The sequence below is a fragment of the Oncorhynchus gorbuscha genome, linkage group LG12, assembly GCF_021184085.1.
Source record: "Oncorhynchus gorbuscha isolate QuinsamMale2020 ecotype Even-year linkage group LG12, OgorEven_v1.0, whole genome shotgun sequence".
NCBI classification, from domain to species: domain Eukaryota; kingdom Metazoa; phylum Chordata; class Actinopteri; order Salmoniformes; family Salmonidae; genus Oncorhynchus; species Oncorhynchus gorbuscha.
The window spans coordinates 6,121,170-6,147,916 of NC_060184.1; positions in this window are offsets into that span (position 1 = coordinate 6,121,170).

The following is a 26,747-nucleotide window of genomic DNA, read 5'->3' on the forward strand; positions in this document are numbered from 1 at the left end:
ATAGGGCTGTCAGTAAAACTAGTGCACTACTTTAACCAGGGTCCATAGGGCTGTTGGTAAAACTAGTGCACTACTTTAACCAGGGTCCATAGGGCTGTTGGTAAAACTAGTGCACTACTTTAACCCAGGGTCCATAGGGCTCTTAACCAGGGTCCATAGGGCTCTTAACCAGGGTCCATAGGGCTCTTGGTAAAACTAGTGCACTACTTTAACCAGGGTCCATAGGGCTCTTGGTAAAACTAGTGCACTACTTTAACCAGGGTCCATAGGGCTGTCAGTAAAACTAGTGCACTACTTTAACCAGGGTCCATAGGGCTGTCAGTAAAACTAGTGCACTACTTTAACCAGGGTCCATAGGGCTCTTGGTAAAACTAGTGCACTACTTTAACCAGGGTCCATAGGGCTGTCAGTAAAACTAGTGCACTACTTTAACCAGGGTCCATAGGGCTGTCAGTAAAACTAGTGCACTACTTTAACCAGGGTCCATAGGGCTGTTAGTAAAACTAGTGCACTACTTTAACCAGGGTCCATAGGGCTCTTGGTAAAACTAGTGCACTACTTTAACCAGGGTCAATAGGGCTGTCAGTAAAACTAGTGCACTACTTTAACCAGGGTCCATAGGGCTCTTGGTAAAACTAGTGCACTACTTTAACCAGGGTCCATAGGGCTGTCAGTAAAACTAGTGCACTACTTTAACCAGGGTCCATAGGGCTGTCAGTAAAACTAGTGCACTACTTTAACCCAGGGTCCATAGGGCTGTCAGTAAAACTAGTGCACTACTTTAACCAGGGTCCATAGGGCTGTCAGTAAAACTAGTGCACTACTTTAACCAGGGTCCATAGGGCTCTTGGTAAAACTAGTGCACTACTTTAACCAGGGTCCATAGGGCTCTTAGTAAAACTAGTGCACTACTTTAACCAGGGTCCATAGGGCTGTCAGTAAAACTAGTGCACTACTTTAACCAGGGTCCATAGGGCTGTCAGTAAAACTAGTGCACTACTTTAACCAGGGTCCATAGGGCTGTCAGTAAAACTAGTGCACTACTTTAACCAGGGTCCATAGGGCTGTCAGTAAAACTAGTGCACTACTTTAACCAGGGTCCATAGGGCTGTCAGTAAAACTAGTGCACTACTTTAACCCAGGGTCCATAGGGCTGTCAGTAAAACTAGTGCACTATATAGTGGATAGGGTACCACTTACAACTGCCAGACGCTGCTTCTCATGTGGTGTGTTTTCCGTTATGACAGTGTTAAGTTGGGAAGCCACGTGGTATCTGACTGTCCCTGTCTCTCAACCAAGCTGTGGGTCTAATAACACCAAGATGTCTCGTGAACGTTTGAAGGGAAACCGCTCAACACACGAGACGAGATGGGTGGCTTTAAAAGGCACAATCTGGGATATTTCATTCAAGTGTGGTTTTATTTCTCCACAGCCACTGACAACTAAACTGAGATTGGGCTGGATAAATGTTGCCACTCTCAAATGAAACATCCCAGATTGTGGGTTTAAAGCCAAACCAGTCGTCTCGTGTGTTGAGATTGAGAGTCATTGGGTGGAAACACAAACTCCAGCTTGTGGCTTTAAGTGTTCTTCTCTCCTGTAAGTTGTCGCTTGATTGGCTACTGCAGTCGGGGCAGAACGTGTTCCAGCGTTGTGGCGAGGCTGACCACATGCCGGTTTCTTTTGTGTTTCTTTTTTATTTACTTAAACCGTAATTTAACCAGGAAGGGCTGATTGAGATTAAAATCTCTTTTTCAAGGGCGCCCTGGCCAAGATAGGCAGCACCAAGTCATTACAAAATCATTACAGACAGACAACATGAAAAACAACAACAAGTAATCTAGTAAAAACCATTGAATTCACAAGAGTATAACCAAATCAAAAAACAGCTAATTAAAAACATTGACAGGTCAGGGAATCAGCCTCAAAACCCTTCATCAGTGGCTGGGTAGCCTAGTGGTTAGAGTGTAGAGGAGGCAGGGTAGCCTAGTGGTTAGAGTGTAGAGGAGGTAGGTAGCCTAGTGGTTAGAGTGTAGAGGAGGTAGGTAGTCTAGTGGTTAGAGTGTAGAGGAGGTAGGTAGCCTAGTGGTTAGAGTGTAGAGGAGGCAGGGTAGCCTAGTGGTTAGAGTGTAGAGGAGGTAGGTAGCCTAGTGGTTAGAGTGTAGAGGAGGCAGGGTAGCCTAGTGGTTAGAGTGTAGAGGAGGTAGGTAGTCTAGTGGTTAGAGTGTAGAGGAGACAGGGTAGCCTAGTGGTTAGAGTGTAGAGGAGGTAGGTAGTCTAGTGGTTAGAGTGTAGAGGAGGTAGAGGAGGTAGGTAGCCTAGTGGTTAGAGTGTAGAGGAGGCAGGGTAGCCTAGTGGTTAGAGTGTAGAGGAGACAGGGTAGCCTAGTAGTGGTAGAGGAGGTAGGTAGTCTAGAGTGTAGAGGAGGTCAGCAGGGTAGCCTAGTGGTTAGAGTGTAGAGGAGGCAGGGTAGCCTAGTGGTTAGAGTGTAGAGGAGGTAGGTAGTCTAGTGGTTAGAGTGTAGAGGAGGTAGGTAGTCTAGTGGTTAGAGTGTAGAGTGAGGCAGGGTAGCCTAGTGGTTAGAGTGTAGAGGAGGTAGGTAGTCTAGTGGTTAGAGTGTAGAGTGGGAGTGTAGAGGAGGCAGGGTAGCCTAGTGGTTAGAGTGTAGAGGAGGCAGGGTAGCCTAGTGGTTAGAGTGTAGAGGAGGCAGGGTAGCCTAGTGGTTAGAGTGTAGAGGAGGCAGTGGTAGCCTAGTGGTTAGAGTGGTAGAGGAGGAGGCAGGGTAGCCTAGTGGTTAGAGTGTAGAGGAGGCAGGTAGCCTAGTGGTTGGTTGGTTAGAGTGTAGAGGAGGCAGGGTAGCCTAGTGGTTAGAGTGTAGAGGAGGCAGGGTAGCCTAGTGGTTAGGTTAGAGGAGGCAGGGTAGCCTAGTGGTTAGAGTAGAGTGGTTAGAGTGGCAGGGTAGCCTAGTGGTTAGAGTGTAGTAGGGTAGCCTAGTGGTTAGAGTGTAGAGGAGGCAGGTAGCCTAGTGGTTAGAGTGTAGAGGAGGCAGGTAGCCTAGTGGTTAGAGTGTAGAGGAGGAGGGCAGGAGGTAGGTAGTCTAGTGGTTAGAGTGTAGAGGAGGCAGGGTAGCCTAGTGGTTAGAGTGTAGAGGAGGTAGGTAGCCTAGTGGTTAGAGTGTAGAGGAGGTAGGTAGCCTAGTGGTTAGAGTGTAGAGGAGGGGCAGGGGTAGTCTAGTGGTTAGAGTGTAGAGGAGGCAGGGGTAGCCTAGTGGTTAGAGTGTAGAGGAGGTAGGGTAGCCTAGTGGTTAGAGTGTAGAGGAGGCAGGGTAGCCTAGTGGTTAGAGTGTAGAGGGGCAGGACAGTGGGGTGGCAGGGTAGCCTAGTGGTTTAGTCTAGTGGTTAGAGTGTAGAGGAGGCAGGGTAGTCTAGTGGTTAGAGTGTAGAGGAGGAGGAGGCAGGGTAGTCTAGTGGTTAGAGTGTAGAGGAGGTAGGTAGTCTAGTGGTTAGAGTGTAGAGGAGGGGTAGTCTAGTGGTTAGAGTGGTTAGAGTGTAGAGGCAGGGTAGTCTAGTGGTTAGTGTAGAGGAGGCAGGGTAGTCTAATGGTTAGAGTGTAGAGGAGGCAGGGTAGTCTAGTGGTTAGAGTGTAGAGGAGGTAGGTAGTCTAGTGGTTAGAGTGTAGAGGAGGCAGGGTAGCCTAGTGGTTAGAGTGTAGAGGTGGCAGGGTAGCCTAGTGGTTAGAGTGTAGAGGGGGCAGAGTATTCTAGTGGTTAGAGTGTAGAGGTGGCAGGGTAGTCTAGTGGTTAGACTGTAGAGGTGGTAGGTAGTCTAGTGGTTAGAGTGTAGAGGTGGTAGGTAGTCTAGTGGTTAGAGTGTAGAGGGGACAGGGTAGCCTAGTGGTTAGAGTGTAGAGGTGGAGGGTAGTCTAGTGGTTAGAGTGTAGAGGAGGCAGGGTAGCCTAGTGGTTAGAGTGTAGAGGAGGCAGGTAGCCTAGTGGTTAGAGTGTAGAGGAGGCAGGGTAGCCTAGTGGTTAGAGTGTAGAGGAGGCAGGTAGCCTAGTGGTTAGAGTGTAGAGGAGGCAGGTAGCCTAGTGGTTAGAGGGTAGAGGAGGCAGGTAGCCTAGTGATTAGAGTGTAGGGGAGGCAGGGTAGTCTAGTGGTTAGAGTGTAGAGGCGACAGGGTAGCCTAGTGGTTAGAGTGTAGGGGAGGCAGGGTAGCCTAGTGGTTAGAGTGTAGGGGAGGCAGGTAGCCTAGTGGTTAGAGTGTAGAGGAGGCAGGTAGCCTAGTGGTTAGAGTGTAGAGGCGACAGGGTAGCCTAGTGGTTAGAGTGTAGAGGAGGCAGGGTAGCCTAGTGGTTAGAGTGTATAGGAGGCAGGGTAGCCTAGTGGTTAGAGTGTAGAGGAGGCAGGTAGCCTAGTGGTTAGAATGTAGAGGAGGCAGGTAGCCTAGTGGTTAGAGTGTAGAGGAGGCAGGGTAGCCTAGTGGTTAGAGTGTAGAGGAGGCAGGTAGCCTAATGGTTAGAGTGTAGAGGTGGCAGGGTAGCCTAGTGGTTAGAGTGTAGAGGAGGCAGGGTAGCCTAGTGGTTAGAGTGTGGAGGCGGCAGGTAGCCTTGTGGTTAGAGTGTAGAGGCGACAGGGTAGCCTAGTGGTTAGAGTGTAGAGGCGGCAGGGTAGCCTAGTGGTTAGAGTGTAGAGGTGGCAGGGTAGCCTAGTGGTTAGAGCGTAGAGGTGGCAGGGTAGCCTAGTGGTAGAACGTTTGACTAGTAACCGGAAGGTTAAACCCCTGAGCTGACAAGGTACAAATCTGTCGTTCTGCCCCTGAACAGGCAGTTAACCCACTGTTCCTAGGCCGTCATTGAAAATAAGAATTTGGGTGGGTGGGTGTCAATTGATCTCAAACACTGAGCAGAAGCATTCATATATAAAATATCCCCATAGTCTAGTAAAGGCATAAATGTAGCTGATACTAGCCTACAAAAACAGGCCTTATTCCTAAAATAAAATCCCAATTTCAGCTTCATTTTTTTGTAAGTTGTTGAATATGCAATTTAAAAGAGAGGCCATCATCAATTAAAATTCCAAGATATTTAAATGAGGTTACAACCTCAATCTCCTTGCCCTGACAGGTAGTAATAGGTGAAATATTCAGAGGTTTATTTCTTGCATTAGAAAACAGCATTAGTTTAGTTTTGTCAGTATTGAGGATAAGCTTCAGTAGTTTGCATGTTCTGGAAAGCTTTTATAAGAGACGAAGCACAACAGTAAATAACAGTATCATCAGCATAAAAATGAAGATGGTGCATTTTGGACATTTTTGTCTAAATCATTTATATAAATAGTGAATAAGAGAGGACCAAGTACAGAGCCTTGGGGCACACCATTCAAGACAGACAATTTAACAGACATAAGCCCATCAAATTGAGTGCACTATCAGTTCTATCAGTTCAGATAGTTAGCAAACCATGCAACTGCATGCTCTGAAAGACCTACACTCGACAATCTCTGCCTTAGTATAGCATGATCAACTGTATCAAAAGCCTTAGAGAAATAAATAAAAAGTGAGACAGTGCTGTTTTTTTTGTCAAGGGCTTCAGTGATATCATTTAAATCCTTCATGGCTGCTGTAATTGTGCTATTCTTCTTCCTGAAGCCCGGTTGGTACATTGATAAAAATAGAGTTAGTAAATAAAAACTATTTTAGCTGTTCACTTACAAGGGTTTCAAGTATTTTCACCAGGGGTGACAGCTTTGTGATTGGCTTATAATTATTTAAAAGAGTTGGATCTCCCCATTTTAAAAGTGGTAGGGACAAATGCTGATTCCCAGATCTTTGGAATGTCATTCCATTCCAGGGTTAGATTGAACAGAGATGTAAGTGGTTCAGCTATGAAATCAGCTGCCAGATTTAAAAAGCAGGGATCCAGATGATCAGGACCTGCAGGCTTTCTCTGATCTAAGGATTTCAGGGCTTTATGTACCACCTGCACTGAGAATGATCAGGACCTGCAGGCTTTCTCTGATCTAAGGATTTCAGGGCTTTATGTACCACCTGCACTGAGAATGATCAGGACCTGCAGGCTTTCTCTGATCTAAGGATTTCAGGGCTTTATGTACCACCTGCACTGAGAATGATCAGGACCTGCAGGCTTTCTCTGATCTAAGGATTTCAGGGCTTTATGTACCACCTGCACTGAGAATGATCAGGACCTGCAGGCTTTCACTGATCTAAGGATTTCAGGGCTTTATGTACCACCTGCACTGAGAATGATCAGGACCTGCAGGCTTTCTCTGATCTAATGATTTCAGGGCTTTATGTACCACCTGCACTGAGAATGATCAGGACCTGCAGGCTTTCTCTGATCTAAGGATTTCAGGGCTTTATGTACCTCCTGCACTGAGAATGATCAGGACCTGCAGGCTTTCTCTGATCTAAGGATTTCAGGGCTTTATGTACCACCTGCACTGAGAATGATCAAGACCTGCAGGCTTTCACTGATCTAAGGATTTCAGGGCTTTATGTACCACCTGCACTGAGAATGATCAGGACCTGCAGGCTTTCTCTGATCTAAGGATTTCAGGGCTTTATGTACCACCTGCACTGAGAATGATCAGGACCTGCAGGCTTTCTCTGATCTAATGATTTCAGGGCTTTATGTACCACCTGCACTGAGAATGATCAGGACCTGCAGGCTTTCTCTGATCTAAGGATATCAGGGCTTTATGTACCTCCTGCACTGAGAATGATCAGGACCTGCAGGCTTTCTCTGATCTAAGGATTTCAGGGCTTTATGTACCACCTGCACTGAGAATGATCAGGACCTGCAGGCTTTCTCTGATCTAAGGATTTCAGGGCTTTTGTACCACCTGACTGAGAATGATCAGGACCTGCAGGCTTTTCTGATCTAAGGATTTCAGGGCTTTATGTTGTACTGAGAATGGCAAAAAGCTAAAAGTTTGACCAGCTCTCACTGGTTCATCCACACAGTGTTGTACAGAGACAGAGGACACTGAATCAAACAGCCTACCAGATGATACAAAGTGCTCATTGAAACAATTGTTTATTTTATGGTGAGAGGAAAAGGAAGAAGTGTGCCTCCGCCGGCTACTCTACGTCTCTAAATGGGGCAAGAAGGGAGCCTCCAGCTGCTACGCTACGTCTCTAAACGGGGCAAGAAGGGAGCCTCCAGCTGCTACGCTACATCTATAAACGGGGCAAGAAGGGAGCCTCCAGCTGCTACGCTACATCTCTAAACGGGGCAAGAAGGGAGCCTCCAGCTGCTACGCTACATCTCTAAACGGGGCAAGAAGGGAGCCTCCAGCTGCTACGCTACATCTCTAAACGGGGCAAGAAGGGAGCCTCCAGCTGCTACGCTACATCTCTAAACGGGGCAAGAAGGGAGCCTCCAGCTGCTACGCTACATCTCTAAACGGGGCAAGAAGGGAGCCTCCAGCTGCTACGCTACATATCTAAATGGGGCAAGAAGGGAGCCTCCAGCTGCTACGCTACATCTCTAAACGGGGCAAGAAGGAGCCTCCAGCGGCTACGCTACATCTCTAAACGGGGCAAGAAGGGAGCCTCCAGCTGCTACGCTACATCTCTAAACGGGGCAAGAAGGAGCCTCCAGCTGCTACGCTACATCTCTAAACGGGGCAAGAAGGGAGCCTCCAGCTGCTACGCTACATCTCTAAACGGGGCAAGAAGGGAGCCTCCAGCTGCTACGCTACATCTCTAAACGGGGCAAGAAGGAGCCTCCAGCTGCTACACTACATCTCTAAACGGGGCAAGAAGGAGCCTCCGGTGGCTACGCTACATCTCTAAACGGGAGAAGGGAGCCTCCGGTGGCTACGCTACATCTCTAAACGGGAGAAGAAGGGAGCCTCCGGCTGCTACGCTACATCTCTAAACGGGAGAAGAAGGGAGCCTCCGGTGGCTATGCTACATCTCTAAACGGGAGAAGAAGGGAGCCTCCAACGCTACATCTCTAAACGGGAGAAGAAGGGAGCCTCCGGTGGCTACGCTACATCTCTAAACAGGAGAAGAAGGGAGCCTCCAGCTGCTACACTACATCTCTAAACGGGAGAAGAAGGGAGCCTCCGGTGGCTACGCTACATCTCTAAACGGGAGAAGAAGGGAGCCTCCGGTGGCTACGCTACATCTCTAAACGGGGCAAGAAGGGAGCCTCCAGCTGCTACGCTACATCTATAAACGGGGCAAGAAGGGAGCCTCCAGCTGCTACGCTACATCTCTAAACGGGGCAAGAAGGGAGCCTCCAGCTGCTACGCTACATCTCTAAACGGGGCAAGAAGGAGCCTCCAGCTGCTACGCTACATCTCTAAACGGGGCAAGAAGGGAGCCTCCAGCTGCTACGCTACATCTCTAAACGGGGCAAGAAGGAGCCTCCAGCTGCTACGCTACATCTCTAAACGGGGCAAGAAGGGAGCCTCCAGCTGCTACGCTACATATCTAAATGGGGCAAGAAGGAGCCTCCAGCTGCTACGCTACATCTCTAAACGGGGCAAGAAGGGAGCCTCCAGCTACGCTACATCTCTAAACGGGGCAAGAAGGGAGCCTCCAGCTGCTACGCTACATCTCTAAACGGGGCAAGAAGGGAGCCTCCAGCTGCTACGCTACATCTCTAAACGGGGCAAGAAGGGAGCCTCCAGCTGCTACGCTACATCTCTAAACGGGGCAAGAAGGGAGCCTCCAGCTGCTACGCTACATCTCTAAACGGGGCAAGAAGGGAGCCTCCAGCTGCTACACTACATCTCTAAACGGGGCAAGAAGGGAGCCTCCGGTGGCTACGCTACATCTCTAAACGGGAGAAGGGAGCCTCCGGTGGCTACGCTACATCTCTAAACGGGAGAAGAAGGGAGCCTCCGGCTGCTACGCTACATCTCTAAACGGGAGAAGAAGGGAGCCTCCGGTGGCTATGCTACATCTCTAAACGGGAGAAGAAGGGAGCCTCCGGTGGCTACGCTACATCTCTAAACGGGAGAAGAAGGGAGCCTCCGGTGGCTACGCTACATCTCTAAACAGGAGAAGAAGGGAGCCTCCAGCTGCTACACTACATCTCTAAACGGGAGAAGAAGGGAGCCTCCGGTGGCTACGCTACATCTCTAAACGGGAGAAGAAGGGAGCCTCCGGTGGCTACGCTACATCTCTAAACGGGAGAAGAAGGGAGCCTCCGGCTGCTACGCTACATCTCTAAACGGGAGAAGAAGGGAGCCTCCGGTGGCTACGCTACATCTCTAAACGGGAGAAGAAGGGAGCCTCCGGTGGCTACGCTACATCTCTAAACGGGAGAAGAAGGGAGCCTCCGGTGGCTACGCTACATCTCTAAACGGGAGAAGAAGGGAGCCTCCGGTGGCTACGCTACATCTCTAAACGGGAGTAGAAGGGAGCCTCCGGTGGCTACGCTACATCTCTAAACGGGAGAAGAAGGGAGCCTCCGGTGGCTACGCTACATCTCTAAACGGGAGAAGAAGGGAGTCTCCGGTGGCTACGCTACATCTCTAAACGGGAGAAGGGAGCCTCCGGTGGCTACGCTACATCTCTAAACGGGAGAAGAAGGGAGCCTCCGGTGGCTACGCTACATCTCTAAACGGGAGAAGAAGGGAGCCTCCGGTGGCTACGCTACATCTCTAAACGGGAGAAGAAGGGAGCCTCCGGTGGCTACGCTACATCTCTAAACGGGAGTAGAAGGGAGCCTCCAGTGGCTACGCTACATCTCTAAACGGGAGAAGAAGGGAGCCTCCGGTGGCTACGCTACATCTCTAAACGGGAGAAGAAGGGAGTCTCCGGTGGCTACGCTACATCTCTAAACGGGAGAAGGGAGCCTCCGGTGGCTACGCTACATCTCTAAACGGGAGAAGAAGGGAGCCTCCGGTGGCTACACTACATCTCTAAACAGGAGAAGAAGGGAGCCTCCGGTGGCTAAGCTAAAATCTCTAAATGGTGGAAGAAGTGTGCCTCCGGCTGTTTTGGCTTTTAGTGTGGCGCTAACTCCCGCCCATCTCGATATTGGTCTGTGGCTCCGCCCCTCCATTAAATGATTTGTGGAGGCTGCATCCTGTCCAGACGCTATGGAAACAAGGGCTGTGTTGTGTCACACACACACACACACACACACACACACACACACACACACACACACACACACACACACACACACACACACACACACACACACACACACACACACACACACACACACACACACACACACACACACACACACACACACACACACACACACACATCTAGAGATTGGTTGGTTGGTCGACCCCTCCATTAAACGATTAGTTCAGTGTGTACTCTGTACAGGCGTGATCGAAACAGGGGTTATAGGCTGGCTTATATAAGACTGTTATCCCCCATGACCCCCATCTAACCAGACTGAACAGGGACACAGATATCACTATACTGAACAGGGACACAGATATCACTATACTGAACAGGGACACAGATATCACTATACTGAACAGGGAAACAGATATCACTATACTGAACAGGGACACAGATATCACTATACTGAACAGGGACACAGATATCACTATACTGAACAGGGAAACAGATATCACTATACTGAACAGGGACACAGATATCACTATACTGAACAGGGACACAGATATCACTATACTGAACAGGGACACAGATATCACTATACTGAACAGGGACACAGATATCACTATACTGAACAGGGAAACAGATATCACTATACTGAACAGGGACACAGATATCACCCCATACTGAACAGGGAAACAGATATCACCCCATACTGAACAGGGACACAGATATCACCCCATACTGAACAGGGACACAGATATCACTATACTGAACTGGGACACAGATATCACCCCATACTGAACAGGGACACATATCACCCCATACTGAACAGGGACACAGATATCACTATACTGAACTGGGACACAGATATCACCCCATACTGAACAGGGACACAGATATCACCCCATACTGAACAGGGACACTGATATCACCCCATACTGAACAGGGACACAGATATCACTATACTGAACTGGGACACAGATATCACCCCATACTGAACAGGGAAACAGATATCACTATACTGAACAGGGACACAGATATCACCCCATACTGAACAGGGACACAGATATCACCCCATACTGAACTGGGACACAGATATCACCCCATACTGAACTGGGACACAGATATCACCCCATACTGAACAGGGACACAGATATCACCCCATACTGCACAGGGACACAGATATCACCCCATACTGAACAGGGACACAGATATCACTATACTGAACAGGGACACAGATATCACTATACTGAACAGGGACACAGATATCACCCCATACTGAACAGGGACACAGATATCACTATACTGAACAGGGACACAGATATCACTATACTGAACAGGGACACAGATATCACTATTCTGAACAGGGACACAGATATCACTATACTGAACAGGGACACAGATATCACCCCATACTGAACTGGGACACAGATATCACCCCATACTGAACAGGGACACAGATATCACTATACTGAACTGGGACACAGATATCACTATACTGAACAGGGACACAGATATCACTATACTGAACTGGGACACAGATATCACCATACTGAACAGGGACACAGATATCACTATACTGAACTGGGACACAGATATCACTATACTGAACAGGGACACAGATATCACTATACTGAACTGGGAAACAGATATCACCATACTGAACAGGGACACAGATATCACTATACTGAACTGGGACACAGATATCACTATACTGAACAGGGACACAGATATCACTATACTGAACTGGGACACAGATATCACTATACTGAACTGGGACACTGATATCACCCCATTCTGAACAGGGACACTGATATCACCCCATTCTGAACAGGGACAGAGATCACCCCATTCTGAACAGGGACACATATTTATTTATTTTTCTTTTTTTATTTCACCTTTATTTAACCAGGTAGGCAAGTTGAGAACAAGTTCTCATTTACAATTGCGACCTGGCCAAGATAAAGCAAAGCAGTTCGACAGATACAACGACACAGAGTTACACATGGAGTAAAACAAACATACAGTCAATAATACAGTATAAACAAGTCTATATACAATGTGAGCAAATTAGGTGAGAAGGGAGGTAAAGGCAAAAAAGGCCATGGTGGCAAAGTAAATACAATATAGCAAGTAAAACACTGGAATGGTAGTTTTGCAATGGAAGAATGTGCAAAGTAGAAATAAAAATAATGGGGTGCAAAGGTGCAAAATAAATAAATAAATTAAATACAGTTGGGAAAGAGGTAGTTGTTTGGGCTAAATTATAGGTGGGCTATGTACAGGTGCAGTAATCTGTGAGCTGCTCTGACAGTTGGTGCTTAAAGCTAGTGAGGGAGATAAGTGTTTCCAGTTTCAGAGATTTTTGTAGTTCGTTCCAGTCTTTTGCAGCCGAGAACTGGAAGGAGAGGCGGCCAAAGAAAGAATTGGTTTTGGGGGTGACTAGAGAGATATACCTGCTGGAGCGCGTGCTACAGGTGGGAGATGCTATGGTGACCAGCGAGCTGAGATTTACATTTACATTACATTTAAGTCATTTAGCAGACGCTCTTATCCAGAGCGACTTACAAATTGGTGCATTCACCTTATGACATCCAGTGGAACAGTCACTTTACAATAGTGCATAAGGGGGGACTTTACCTAGCAGGGTCTTGTAGATGACATAGAGCCAGTGGGTTTGGCGACGAGTATGAAGCGAGGGCCAGCCAACGATAGCGTACAGGTCGCAATGGTGGGTAGTATATGGGGCTTTGGTGACAAAACGGATTGCACTGTGATAGACTGCATCCAATTTGTTGAGTTGGGTATTGGAGGCTATTTTGTAAATGACATCGCCAAAGTCGAGGATTGGTAGGATGGTCAGTTTTACAAGGGTATGTTTGGCAGCATGAGTGAAGGATGCTTTGTTGCGAAATAGGAAGCCAATTCTAGATTTAACTTTGGATTGGAGATGTTTGATATGGGTCTGGAAGGAGAGTTTACAGTCTAACCAGACACCTAAGTATTTGTAGTTGTCCACGTATTCTAAGTCAGAGCCGTCCAGAGTAATGATGTTGGACAGGCGGGTAGGTGCAGGTAGTGATCGGTTGAAGAGCATGCATTTAGTTTTACTTGTATTTAAGAGCAATTGGAGGCCACGGAAGGAGAGTTGTATGGCATTGAAGCTTGCCTGGAGGGTTGTTAACAGTGTCCAAAGAAGGGCCAGAAGTATACAGAATGGTGTCGTCTGCGTAGAGGTGGATCAGACAATCACCAGCAGCAAGAGCGACCTCATTGATGTATACAGAGAAGAGAGTCGGTCCAAGAATTGAACCCTGTGGCATCCCCATAGAGACTGCCAGAGGTCCGGACAGCAGACCCTCCGATTTGACACACTGAACTCTATCAGAGAAGTTGTTGGTGAACCAGGCGAGGCAATCATTTGAGAAACCAAGGCTGTCGAGTCTGCCGATGAGGATGTGGTGATTGACAGAGTCAAAAGCCTTGGCCAGATCAATGAATACGGCTGCACAGTAATGTTTCTTATCGATGGCGGTTACGATATCGTTTAGGACCTTGAGCGTGGCTGAGGTGCACCCATGATGAGGTCCTGTTAAACCAGCAGGGTGATAAGGAGGTCCTGTTAAACCAGCAGGGTGACGAGGAGGTCCTGTTAGACCAGCAGGGTGATGAGGAGGCCAGGGTGATGAGGAGGCCAGGGTGATGAGGAGGTCCTGTTAGACCAGCAGGGTGATGAGGAGGTCCTGTTAGACCAGCAGGGTGATGAGGAGGTCCTGTTAGACCAGCAGGGTGATGAGGAGGTCCTGTTAAACCAGCAGGGTGATGAGGAGGTCCTGTTAAACCAGCAGGGTGATGAGGAGGTCCTGTTAGACCAGCAGGGTGATGAGGCCAGGGTGATGAGGAGGTCCTGTTAAACCAGCAGGGTGATGAGGAGGCCAGGTTGATGAGGAGGCCCTGTTAGACCAGAAGGGTAATGAGGAGGCCAGGGTGATGAGGAGGCCCTGTTAGACCAGCAGGGTAATGAGGAGGCCAGGGTGATGAGGAGGCCCTGTTAAACCAGCAGGGTGAGGAGGAGGTCCTGTTAAACCAGCAGGGTGAGGAGGAGGTCCTGTTAGACCAGAAGGGTAATGAGGAGGCCAGGGTGATGAGGAGGTCCTGTTAAACCAGCAGGGTGATGAGGAGGCCAGGGTGATGAGGAAGCCCTGTTAGACCAGCAGGGTGGAGCGAGTGGTCGCATCTGCACGTCGCTCCAACGGGTAGTATAACTTTTTCATTATATTTCATTATATCACAACGGTTTGATTTGTCTTATCCTAGCAATTTCCTCTCAGCTAGCTACATAGCCGTCTTTGTATCAAAGATAATTGGGTAATTATCGTATTTCGCCGTCCTAACGTAGTCTTCACTAGCCAGCTAGCTAACGTCCACTGATTAGCTGCACTGGGAAAACTATTACACTCAACTGAACGACTTGATTAGTTTAGTGTTAGCTAGCTACATAGCTGTCTTTGCTGTCTTCGTATCATCGTATCCAAGATAATTGTGTTGTTTAGGTTTAGAGTGTCTAGTCTTAGAGTGATTATCTTAATTTACCGAGGTTAGCTAGCCAGCTATTTGTCGTCCTTAACGTAGGTGACTCTGCTAGCTAGCCAACAGCTAGCCAACGCTAGCCAACGTCTTCTGTATAGAACTCAACTACCCGGTCGCATTCACAGGTTGTATCACATTTTCACTTCATTTCATTACAGTACAACGGTTTGATTTGTTTGATCGTAGCTAGCTACTTAGCTAGCTACATAGCCGTCTTTGTATCAAAGATAATTGTGTAGTCTAGAGCGATTTTCTAGGTTCGCTAGCCATCTATTGTCGTTCTTTTAACGCAACGTAACGTAAACAACACTGCTGGCCCCGAATAGCAACACTGCAGAAACTATTACACTCAACGGAACGACTTGATTAGTGTAGTGTCAACAACGCACCCACTGCCAGCTGGCCTACTTCAGCAGTACTGTATCATTTTAATCATTTTAGTCAATAAGATTCTTGCTACGTAGCTTAACTTTCTGAACATTCGAGACGTGTAGTCCACTTGTCATTCCAATCTCCTTTGCATTAGCATAGCCTCTTCTGTAGCCTGTCAACTATGTGTCTGTTTATCCCTGTTCTCTCCTCTCTGCACAGACCATACAAACGCTCCTCACCGCGTGGCCGCGGCCACCCTACTCTGGTGGTCCCAGCGCGCACGACCCACGTGGAGTTCCAGGTCTCCGGTAGCCTCTGGAACTGCCAATCTGCGGTCAACAAGGCAGAGTTCATCTCAGCCTATGCCTCCCTCCAGTCCCTCGACTTCTTGGCACTGACGGAAACATGGATCACCACAGACAACACTGCTACTCCTACTGCTCTCTCTTCGTCCGCCCACGTGTTCTCGCACACCCCGAGAGCGTCTGGTCAGCGGGGTGGTGGCACCGGGATCCTCATCTCTCCCAAGTGGTCATTCTCTCTTTCTCCCCTTACCCATCTGTCTATCGCCTCCTTTGAATTCCATGCTGTCACAGTTACTAGCCCTTTCAAGCTTAACATCCTTATCATTTATCGCCCTCCAGGTTCCCTCGGAGAGTTCATCAATGAGCTTGATGCCTTGATAAGCTCCTTTCCTGAGGACGGCTCACCTCTCACAGTTCTGGGCGACTTTAACCTCCCCACGTCTACCTTTGACTCTTTCCTCTCTGCCTCCTTCTTTCCACTCCTCTCCTCTTTTGACCTCACCCTCTCACCTTCCCCCCTACTCACAAGGCAGGCAATACGCTCGACCTCATCTTTACTAGATGCTGTTCTTCCACTAACCTCATTGCAACTCCCCTCCAAGTCTCCGACCACTGCCTTGTATCCTTTTCCCTCTCGCTCTCATCCAACACCTCCCACACTGCCCCTACTCGGATGGTATCGCGCCGTCCCAACCTTCGCTCTCTCTCCCCCGCTACTCTCTCCTCTTCCATCCTATCATCTCTTCCCTCCGCTCAAACCTTCTCCCACCTATCTCCTGATTCTGCCTCCTCAACCCTCCTCTCCTCCCTCTCTGCATCCCTTGACTCTCTATGTCCCCTATCCTCCAGGCCGGCTCGGTCCTCCCCTCCCGCTCCGTGGCTCGATGACTCATTGCGAGCTCACAGAAGAGGGCTCCGGGCAGCCGAGCGGAAATGGAGGAAAACTCGCCTCCCTGCGGACCTGGCATCCTTTCACTCCCTCCTCTCTACATTTTCCTCCTCTGTCTCTGCTGCTAAAGCCACTTTCTACCACGCTAAATTCCAAGCATCTGCCTCTAACCCTAGGAAGCTCTTTGCCACATTCTCCTCCCTCCTGAATCCTCCGCCCCCTCCCCCCTCCTCCCTCTCTGCAGATGACTTCGTCAACCATTTTGAAAAGAAGGTCGACGACATCCGATCCTCGTTTGCTAAGTCAAACGACACCGCTGGTTCTGCTCACACTGCCCTACCCTGTGCTCTGACCTCTTTCTCCCCTCTCTCTCCAGATGAAATCTCGCGTCTTGTGACGGCCGGCCGCCCAACAACCTGCCCGCTTGACCCTATCCCCTCCTCTCTTCTCCAGACCATTTCCGGAGACCTTCTCCCTTACCTCACCTCGCTCATCAACTCATCCCTGACCGTTGGCTACGTCCCTTCCGTCTTCAAGAGAGCGAGAGTTGCACCCCTTCTGAAAAAACCTACACTCGATCCCTCCGATGTCAACAATTACAGACCAGTATCCCTTCTTTCTTTTCTCTCCAAAACTCTTGAACGTGCCGTCCTTGGCCAGCTCTCCCGCTATCTCTCTCTGAATGACCTTCTTGATCCAAATCAGTCAGGTTTCAAGACTAGTCATTCAACTGAGACTGCTCTCCTCTGTATCACGGAGGCGCTCCGCACTGCTAAAGCTAACTCTCTCTCCTCTGCTCTCATCCTTCTAGATCTATCGGCTGCCTTCGATACTGTGAACCATCAGATCCTCCTCTCCACCCTCTCCGAGTTGGGCATCTCCGGCGCGGCCCACGCTTGGATTGCGTCCTACCTGACAGGTCGCTCCTACCAGGTGGCGTGGCGAGAATCTGTCTCCTCACCACGCGCTCTCACCACTGGTGTCCCCAGGGATCTGTTCTTGGCCCTCTCCTATTCTCGCTATACACCAAGTCACTTGGCTCTGTCATAACCTCACATGGTCTCTCTTATCATTGCTATGCAGACGACACACAATTAATCTTCTCCTTTCCCCTTCTGATGACCAGGTGGCGAATCGCATCTCTGCATGTCTGGCAGACATATCAGTGTGGATGACGGATCACCACCTCAAGCTGAACCTCGGCAAGACGGAGCTGCTCTTCCTCCCGGGAAGGACTGCCCGTTCCATGATCTCGCCATCACGGTTGACAACTCCATTGTGTCCTCCTCCCAGAGCGCCAAGAACCTTGGCGTGATCCTGGACAACACCCTGTCGTTCTCAACTAACATCAAGGCGGTGGCCCGTTCCTGTAGGTTCATGCTCTACAACATCCGCAGAGTACGACCCTGCCTCACACAGGAAGCGGCGCAGGTCCTAATCCAGGCACTTGTCATCTCCCGTCTGGATTACTGCAACTCGCTGTTGGCTGGGCTCCCTGCCTGTGCCATTAAACCCCTTCAACTCATCCAGAACGCCGCAGCCCGTCTGGTGTTCAACCTTCCCAAGTTCTCTCACGTCACCCCGCTCCTCCGTTCTCTCCACTGGCTTCCAGTTGAAGCTCGCATCCGCTACAAGACCATGGTGCTTGCCTACGGAGCTGTGAGGGGAACGGCACCTCAGTACCTCCAGGCTCTGATCAGGCCCTACACCCAAACAAGGGCACTGCGTTCATCCACCTCTGGCCTGCTCGCCTCCCTACCACTGAGGAAGTACAGCTCCCGCTCAGCCCAGTCAAAACTGTTCGCTGCCCTGGCCCCCCAATGGTGGAACAAACTCCCTCACGACGCCAGGACAGCGGAGTCAATCACCACCTTCCGGAGACACCTGAAACCCCACCTCTTTAAGGAATACCTAGGATAGGTTAAGTAATCCCTCTCACCCCACCCCCCCTAAGTTTTAGATGCACTATTGTTAAGTGACTGTCCCACTGGATGTCATAAGGTGAATGCACCAATTTGTAAGTCGCTCTGGATAAGAGCGTCTGCTAAATGACTTAAATGTAAAATGTAAATGTGAGTCCCTGTTAAACCAGCAGGGTGATGAGGAGGTCCTGTTAAACCAGCAGGGTGATGAGGAGGCCCTGTTAAACCAGCAGGGTGATGAGGAGGCCAGGGTGATGAGGAGGTCCTGTTAGACCAGCAGGGTGATGAGGAGGCCAGGGTGATGAGGAGGCCCTGTTAGACCAGCAGGGTGATGAGGAGGCCCTGTTAAACCAGCAGGGTGAGGAGGAGGTCCTGTTAAACCAGCAGGGTGAGGAGGAGGTCCTGTTAAACCAGCAGGGTGATGAGGAGGCCAGGGTGACGAGGAAGCCCTGTTAGACCAGCAGGGTGATGAGGAGTCCCTGTTAAACCAGCAGGGTGATGAGGAGGTCCTTTTAACCAGCAGGGTGATGAGGAGGCCCTGTTAAACCAGCAGGGTGATGAGGAGGCCAGGGTGATGAGGAGGTCCTGTTAGACCAGCAGGGTGATGAGGAGGCCAGGGTGATGAGGAGGTCCTGTTAGACCAGCAGGGTGATGGCTTGGTCCTGTTAAACCAGCAGGGTGATGAGGAGGTCCTGTTAGACCAGCAGGGTGATGAGGAGGCCCTGATAAACCAGCAGGGTGATGAGGATGCCCTGTTAAACCAGCAGGGTGATGAGGAGGTCCTGTTAAACCAGCAGGGTGATGAGGAGGTCCTGTTAGACAAGCAGAGTGATGAGGAGGTCCTGTTAAACCAGCAGGGTGATGAGGAGCTCCTGTTAGATCAGCAGGGTGATGAGGAGGTCCTGTTAGACCAGCAGGGTGATGAGGAGGTCCTGTTAAACCAGCAGGGTGATGAGGAGGCCCTGTTAAACCATCAGGGTGATGAGGAGGTCCTGTTAGACCAGTAGGGTGATGAGGAGGTCCTGCAGGGTGATGAGGAGGTCCTGCTAAACCAGCAGGGTGATGAGGAGGCCAGGGTGATGAGGAGGTCCTGTTAAACCAGCAGGGTGATGAGGAGGTTCTGCTAAACCAGCAGGGTGATGAGGAGGCCATGGTGATGAGGAGGTCCTGTTAAACCGGCAGGGTGATGAGGAGGTTCTGTTAAACCAGCAGGGTGATGAGGAGGTCCTGTTAAACCAGCAGGGTGATGAGGAGGCCAGGGTGATGAGGAGGTCCTGTTAATAAACCAGCAGGGTGATGAGGAGGCCAGGGTGATGAGGAGGTCCTGTTAGATCAGCAGGGTGATGAGGAGGTCCTGTTAGATCAGCAGGGTGATGAGGAGGTCCTGTTAAACCAGCAGGGTGATGAGGAGGCCAGGGTGATGAGGAGGTCCTGTTAAACCAGCAGGGTGATGAGGAGGTCCTGTTAAACCAGCAGGGTGATGAGGAGGCCAGGGTGATGAGGAGGTCCTGTTAGATCAGCAGGGTGATGAGGAGGCCAGGGTGATGAGGAGGTCCTGTTAGACCAGCAGGGTGATGAGGAGTCCCTGTTAAACCAGCAGGGTGATGAGGAGGTCCTGTTAAACCAGCAGGGTGATGAGGAGGCCCTGTTAAACCAGCAGGGTGATGAGGAGGCCAGGGTGATGAGGAGGTCCTGTTAGACCAGCAGGGTGATGAGGAGGCCAGGGTGATGAGGAGGCCCTGTTAGACCAGCAGGGTGATGAGGAGGCCCTGTTAAACCAGCAGGGTGAGGAGGAGGTCCTGTTAAACCAGCAGGGTGAGGAGGAGGTCCTGTTAAACCAGCAGGGTGATGAGGAGGCCAGGGTGACGAGGAAGCCCTGTTAGACCAGCAGGGTGATGAGGAGTCCCTGTTAAACCAGCAGGGTGATGAGGAGGTCCTGTTAAACCAGCAGGGTGATGAGGAGGCCCTGTTAAACCAGCAGGGTGATGAGGAGGCCAGGGTGATGAGGAGGTCCTGTTAGACCAGCAGGGTGATGAGGAGGCCAGGGTGATGAGGAGGTCCTGTTAGACCAGCAGGGTGATGGCTTGGTCCTGTTAAACCAGCAGGGTGATGAGGAGGCCAGGGTGATGAGGTCCTGTTAGACCAGCAGGGTGATGAGGAGGTCCTGTTAAACCAGCAGGGTGATGAGGAGGTCCTGTTAGATCAGCAGGGTGATGAGGAGGCCAGGGTGATGAGGAGGTCCTGTTAGATCAGCAGGGTGATGAGGAGGCCAGGGTGATGAGGAGGTCCTGTTAGACCACTCTTACTGACAGATGTGGCTGCTCGTGTGATGTATTGTTGTCTCTACCTTCTTGCCCTTTGTGCTGTTGTCTGTGCCCAATGATGTTTGTACCATGTTTTGTGTTGCTACCATGCTGTTGTCATGTTGTGTTGCTACCATGTTGTGTTTTCATGTGTTACTGCAATGCTGTGTTGTTGTCTTAGGTCTCTCTGAATGTAGTGTTGTCTCTCTGAATGTAGTGTTGTCTCTCTTTATGTAGTGTTGTCTCTCTTTATGTAGTGTTGTCTCTCTGAATGTAGTGTTGTCTCTCTTTATGTAGTGTTGTCTCTCTGAATGTAGTGTTGTCTCTCTGTATGTAGTGTTGTCTCTCTGTATGTAGTGTTGTCTCTCTGAATGTAGTGTTGTCTCTCTTTATGTAGTGTTGTCTCTCTTTATGTAGTGTTGTCTCTCTTTATGTAGTGTTGTCTCTCTTTATGTAGTGTTGTCTCTCTGTATGTAGTGTTGTCTCTCTTTATGTAGTGTTGTCTCTCTTTATGTAGTGTTGTCTCTCTTTATGTAGTGTTGTCTCTCTTTATGTAGTGTTGTCTCTCTGTATGTAGTGTTGTCTCTCTTTATGTAGTGTTGTCTCTCTTTATGTAGTGTTGTCTCTCTTTATGTAGTGTTGTCTCTCTTTATGTAGTGTTGTCTCTCTTTATGTAGTGTTGTCTCTCTTATGTAGTGTTGTCTCTCTTTATGTAGTGTTGTCTCTCTCTTTATGTAGTGTTGTCTCTCTTTATGTAGTGTTGTCTCTCTTTATGTAGTGTTGTCTCTCTTTATGTAGTGTTGTCTCTCTTTATGTAGTGTTGTCTCTCTTTATGTAGTGTTGTCTCTCTTTATGTAGTGTTGTCTCTCTTTATGTAGTGTTGTCTCTCTTTATGTAGTGTTGTCTCTCTTTATGTAGTGTTGTCTCTCTTTATGTAGTGTTGTCTCTCTTTATGTAGTGTTGTCTCTCTTATGTAGTGTTGTCTCTCTTTATGTAGTGTTGTCTCTCTTTATGTAGTGTTGTCTCTCTTTATGTAGTGTTGTCTCTCTTTATGTAGTGTTGTCTCTCTTTATGTAGTGTTGTCTCTTTATGTAGTGTTGTCTCTCTTTATGTAGTGTTGTCTCTCTTTATGTAGTGTTGTCTCTCTTTATGTAGTGTTGTCTCTCTTTATGTAGTGTTGTCTCTCTGAATGTAGTGTTGTCTCTCTTTATGTAGTGTTGTCTCTCTGTATGTAGTGTTGTCTCTCTTTATGTAGTGTTGTCTCTCTTTATGTAGTGTTGTCTCTCTGAATGTAGTGTTGTCTCTCTTTATGTAGTGTTGTCTCTCTTTATGTAGTGTTGTCTCTCTTTATGTAGTGTTGTCTCTCTTTATGTAGTGTTGTCTCTCTTTATGTAGTGTTGTCTCTCTTTATGTAGTGTTGTCTCTCTTTATGTAGTGTTGTCTCTCTGTATGTAGTGTTGTCTCTCTTTATGTAGTGTTGTCTCTCTTTATGTAGTGTTGTCTCTCTGAATGTAGTGTTGTCTCTCTTTATGTAGTGTTGTCTCTCTTTATGTAGTGTTGTCTCTCTTTATGTAGTGTTGTCTCTCTGTATGTAGTGTTGTCTCTCTTTATGTAGTGTTGTCTCTCTTTATGTAGTGTTGTCTCTCTGAATGTAGTGTTGTCTCTCTTTATGTAGTGTTGTCTCTCTTTATGTAGTGTTGTCTCTCTTTATGTAGTGTTGTCTCTCTTTATGTAGTGTTGTCTCTCTGAATGTAGTGTTGTCTCTCTTTATGTAGTGTTGTCTCTCTTTATGTAGTGTTGTCTCTCTGTATGTAGTGTTGTCTCTCTTTATGTAGTGTTGTCTCTCTGTATGTAGTGTTGTCTCTCTTTATGTAGTGTTGTCTCTCTTTATGTAGTGTTGTCTCTCTTTATGTAGTGTTGTCTCTCTTTATGTAGTGTTGTCTCTCTTTATGTAGTGTTGTCTCTCTTTATGTAGTGTTGTCTCTCTTTATGTAGTGTTGTCTCTCTGAATGAAGTGTTATCTCTCTTTATGTAGTGTTGTCTCTCTTTATGTAGTGTTGTCTCTCTTTATGTAGTGTTGTCTCTCTTTATGTAGTGTTGTCTCTCTTTATGTAGTGTTGTCTCTCTTTATGTAGTGTTGTCTCTCTTTATGTAGTGTTGTCTCTCTTTATGTAGTGTTGTCTCTCTGTATGTAGTGTTGTCTCTCTTTATGTAGTGTTGTCTCTCTGTATGTAGTGTTGTCTCTCTTTATGTAGTGTTGTCTCTCTTTATGTAGTGTTGTCTCTCTGAATGTAGTGTTGTCTCTCTTTATGTAGTGTTGTCTCTCTTTATGTAGTGTTGTCTCTCTTTATGTAGTGTTGTCTCTCTTTATGTAGTGTTGTCTCTCTTTATGTAGTGTTGTCTCTCTTTATGTAGTGTTGTCTCTCTGAATGTAGTGTTGTCTCTCTTTATGTAGTGTTGTCTCTCTTTATGTAGTGTTGTGTCTCTTTATGTAGTGTTGTCTCTCTGAATGTAGTGTTGTCTCTCTTTATGTAGTGTTGTCTCTCTTTATGTAGTGTTGTCTCTCTTTATGTAGTGTTGTCTCTCTGTATGTAGTGTTGTCTCTCTTTATGTAGTGTTGTCTCTCTTTATGTAGTGTTGTCTCTCTGAATGTAGTGTTGTCTCTCTTTATGTAGTGTTGTCTCTCTTTATGTAGTGTTGTCTCTCTTTATGTAGTGTTGTCTCTCTGTATGTAGTGTTGTCTCTCTGAATGTAGTGTTGTCTCTCTTTATGTAGTGTTGTCTCTCTTTATGTAGTGTTGTCTCTCTGTATGTAGTGTTGTCTCTCTTTATGTAGTGTTGTCTCTCTTTATGTAGTGTTGTCTCTCTTTATGTAGTGTTGTCTCTCTTTATGTAGTGTTGTCTCTCTTTATGTAGTGTTGTCTCTCTTTATGTAGTGTTGTCTCTCTTTATGTAGTGTTGTCTCTCTTTATGTAGTGTTGTCTCTCTGAATGTAGTGTTGTCTCTTTATGTAGTGTTGTCTCTCTTTATGTAGTGTTGTCTCTCTGAATGTAGTGTTGTCTCTCTTTATGTAGTGTTGTCTCTCTTTATGTAGTGTTGTCTCTCTTTATGTAGTGTTGTCTCTCTGTATGTAGTGTTGTCTCTCTTTATGTAGTGTTGTCTCTCTTTATGTAGTGTTGTCTCTCTGTATGTAGTGTTGTCTCTCTTTATGTAGTGTTGTCTCTCTTTATGTAGTGTTGTCTCTCTGAATGTAGTGTTGTCTCTCTGAATGTAGTGTTGTCTCTCTTTATGTAGTGTTGTCTCTCTTTATGTAGTGTTGTCTCTCTTTATGTAGTGTTGTCTCTCTTTATGTAGTGTTGTCTCTCTTTATGTAGTGTTGTCTCTCTTTACATTTACATTTACATTTAAGTCATTTAGCAGACGCTCTTATCCAGAGCGACTTACAAATTGGTGCATTCACCTTATGACATCCAGTGGAACAACCACTTTACAATAGTGCATCTAAATATTTTAAGGGGGGGGGGGATGAGAAGGATTACTTTATCCTATCCTAGGTATTTATGTACCTAGGTGTACCTAGTGTTCTCTCTTTATGTAGTGTTCTCTCTTTATGTAGTGTTGTCTCTCTTGTCGTGATGTGTGTTTTGTCCCATATTTTTATTTAAATGTTTTTATCCCTTCCCCCGTCCCCGCAGGAGACGTACTGTAGTATACTGTACAGTTGGCTAACGATATACAGCTAGCTATAGCACGGTGGCCCCTGAGGTACTGTAGTATACTGTACTTTTGGTTGGCCGTCATTGTAAATAATAATTTGTTCTTAGCTGACTTGTTAAATAAAATAAACCTGCACGGTGTGAAGAGGGGTCACCCAGCAGAAGTCAGGAGACAGAAGTTGTGTTTGTACAAAGCTAGGGAACTCCAGGCAGGCAGCTCGTTCAGTAAAAATACTTTATGATTTAGCCTTCTGCCAAGCGGAGCTCAAGGTGAAAAATACACAAGTCCCTCGTGCTCGGGAAAGTCCTCCCCAGAAACATCCGAGTGGAGGCCTGTATTCAATCACTTTCCTACCCAGGCTTTATTCCGCCCTCCATCTTGGGATAAATATACGACAAAAGCTAGAAAGCCGTATTATTAAAATAAACATTTGTCACCGTTATTTGATTAACTTAAAGAAGAATTTCACTTGCCTGAGTTCAAAGCTTCAATATAGAGATGATTGATGATTGTTACCAGTAACTGTCTCACTAGTAAGTCCCAGATTATTGTACCTTGAACAGTCTTGACAGCAAAACATATCATTTGATTGCTTCCTTGGCTTTGTTTCTTCTGCAAACTATTCTATTCTATTACCTATAATTACGGTGTCCATATTAGGACAGCCTCAGTTTCTCAATGATTGTCCTAATATGGACACCGTATTGTATATAGAGAGCAATAGAGTCTTACCTCCATTTGAACTGAGTCCTGAACTTACCAGAGAGTCAGGACCCACAGCCAGAGAGTCAGGACCCACAGCCAGAGAGTCAGGACCCACAGCCAGAGAGTCAGGACCCACAGCCAGAGAGTCAGGACCCACAGCCAGAGAGTCAGGACCCACAGCCAGAGAGTCAGGACCCACAGTCAGAGAGTCAGGACCCACAGCCAGAGAGTCAGGACCCACAGCCAGAGAGTCAGGACCCACAGTCAGAGAGTCAGGACCCACAGCCAGAGAGTCAGGACCCACAGTCAGAGAGTCAGGACCCACAGCCAGAGAGTCAGGACCCACAGCCAGAGAGTCAGGACCCACAGTCAGAGAGTCAGGACCCACAGTCAGAGAGTCAGGACCCACAGCCAGAGAGTCAGGACCCACAGTCAGAGAGTCAGGACCCACAGCCAGAGAGTCAGGACCCACAGCCAGAGAGTCAGGACCCACAGCCAGAGAGTCAGGACCCACAGTCAGAGAGTCAGGACCCACAGTCAGAGAGTCAGGACCCACAGTCAGAGAGTCAGGACCCACAGTCAGAGAGTCAGGACCCACAGCCAGAGAGTCAGGACCCACAGCCAGAGAGTCAGGACCCACAGCCAGAGAGTCAGGACCCACAGCCAGAGAGTCAGGACCCACAGTCAGAGAGTCAGGACCCACAGCCAGAGAGTCAGGACCCACAGTCAGAGAGTCAGGACCCACAGCCAGAGAGTCAGGACCCACAGTCAGAGAGTCAGGACCCACAGCCAGAGAGTCAGGAGCCACAGCCAGAGAGTCAGGACCCACAGCCAGAGAGTCAGGACCCACAGCCAGAGAGTCAGGACCCACAGTCAGAGAGTCAGGACCCACAGCCAGAGAGTCAGGACCCACAGCCAGAGAGTCAGGACCCACAGCCAGAGAGTCAGGACCCACAGCCAGAGAGTCAGGACCCACAGCCAGAGAGTCAGGACCCACAGTCAGAGAGTCAGGACCCACAGCCAGAGAGTCAGGACCCACAGCCAGAGAGTCAGGACCCACAGTCAGAGAGTCAGGACCCACAGCCAGAGAGTCAGGACCCACAGCCAGAGAGTCAGGACCCACAGCCAGAGAGTCAGGACCCACAGTCAGAGAGTCAGGTCCCACAGCCAGAGAGTCAGGACCCACAGCCAGAGCGCTGCTCGGTGACAAACATAGCTTCCGTCAACTCATGCTGTCACAATGTTAAATGGAGTGCTACAGAGTGCTAAAATAAGCACAGAAGGAGAGGCTCTTGTTAGCTGTTTACCCCTGTCACACTATTGATCTGAGCCGAGCCAAACTGTCCTGTCCTGTTTTGTTGTGGTCTCTGGGTGGGCAGGGTGTAATGTTGTTGTGGTCTCTGGGTGGGCAGGGTGTAATGTTGTTGTGGTCTCTGGGTGGGCAGGGTGTAATGTTGTTGTGGTCTCTGGGTGGGCAGGGTGTAATGTTGTTGTGGTCTCTGGGTGGGCAGGGTGTAATGTTGTTGTGGTCTCTGAATACAACAGGTGCAGTAGACCTCACAGTGAAATGCTGAATATAACAGGTGTAGTAGACCTTACAGTGAAATGCTGAATACAACAGGTGTAGTAGACCTTACAGTGATATGCTGACTACAACAGGTGTAGTAGACCTCACAGTGAAATGCTTACTTACAGGCTCTAACCAATAGTGCATAAAAAGGTATTAGGTGAACAATAGGTAGGTAAAGAAATAAAAACAACAGTAAAAAGACTGTGAACATAACAGTAGTGAGGCTACATCCAGTAGAGAGGCTATATACAGTAGTGAGGCTACATCCAGTAGAGAGGCTATATACAGTAGTGAGGCTACATCCAGTAGAGAGG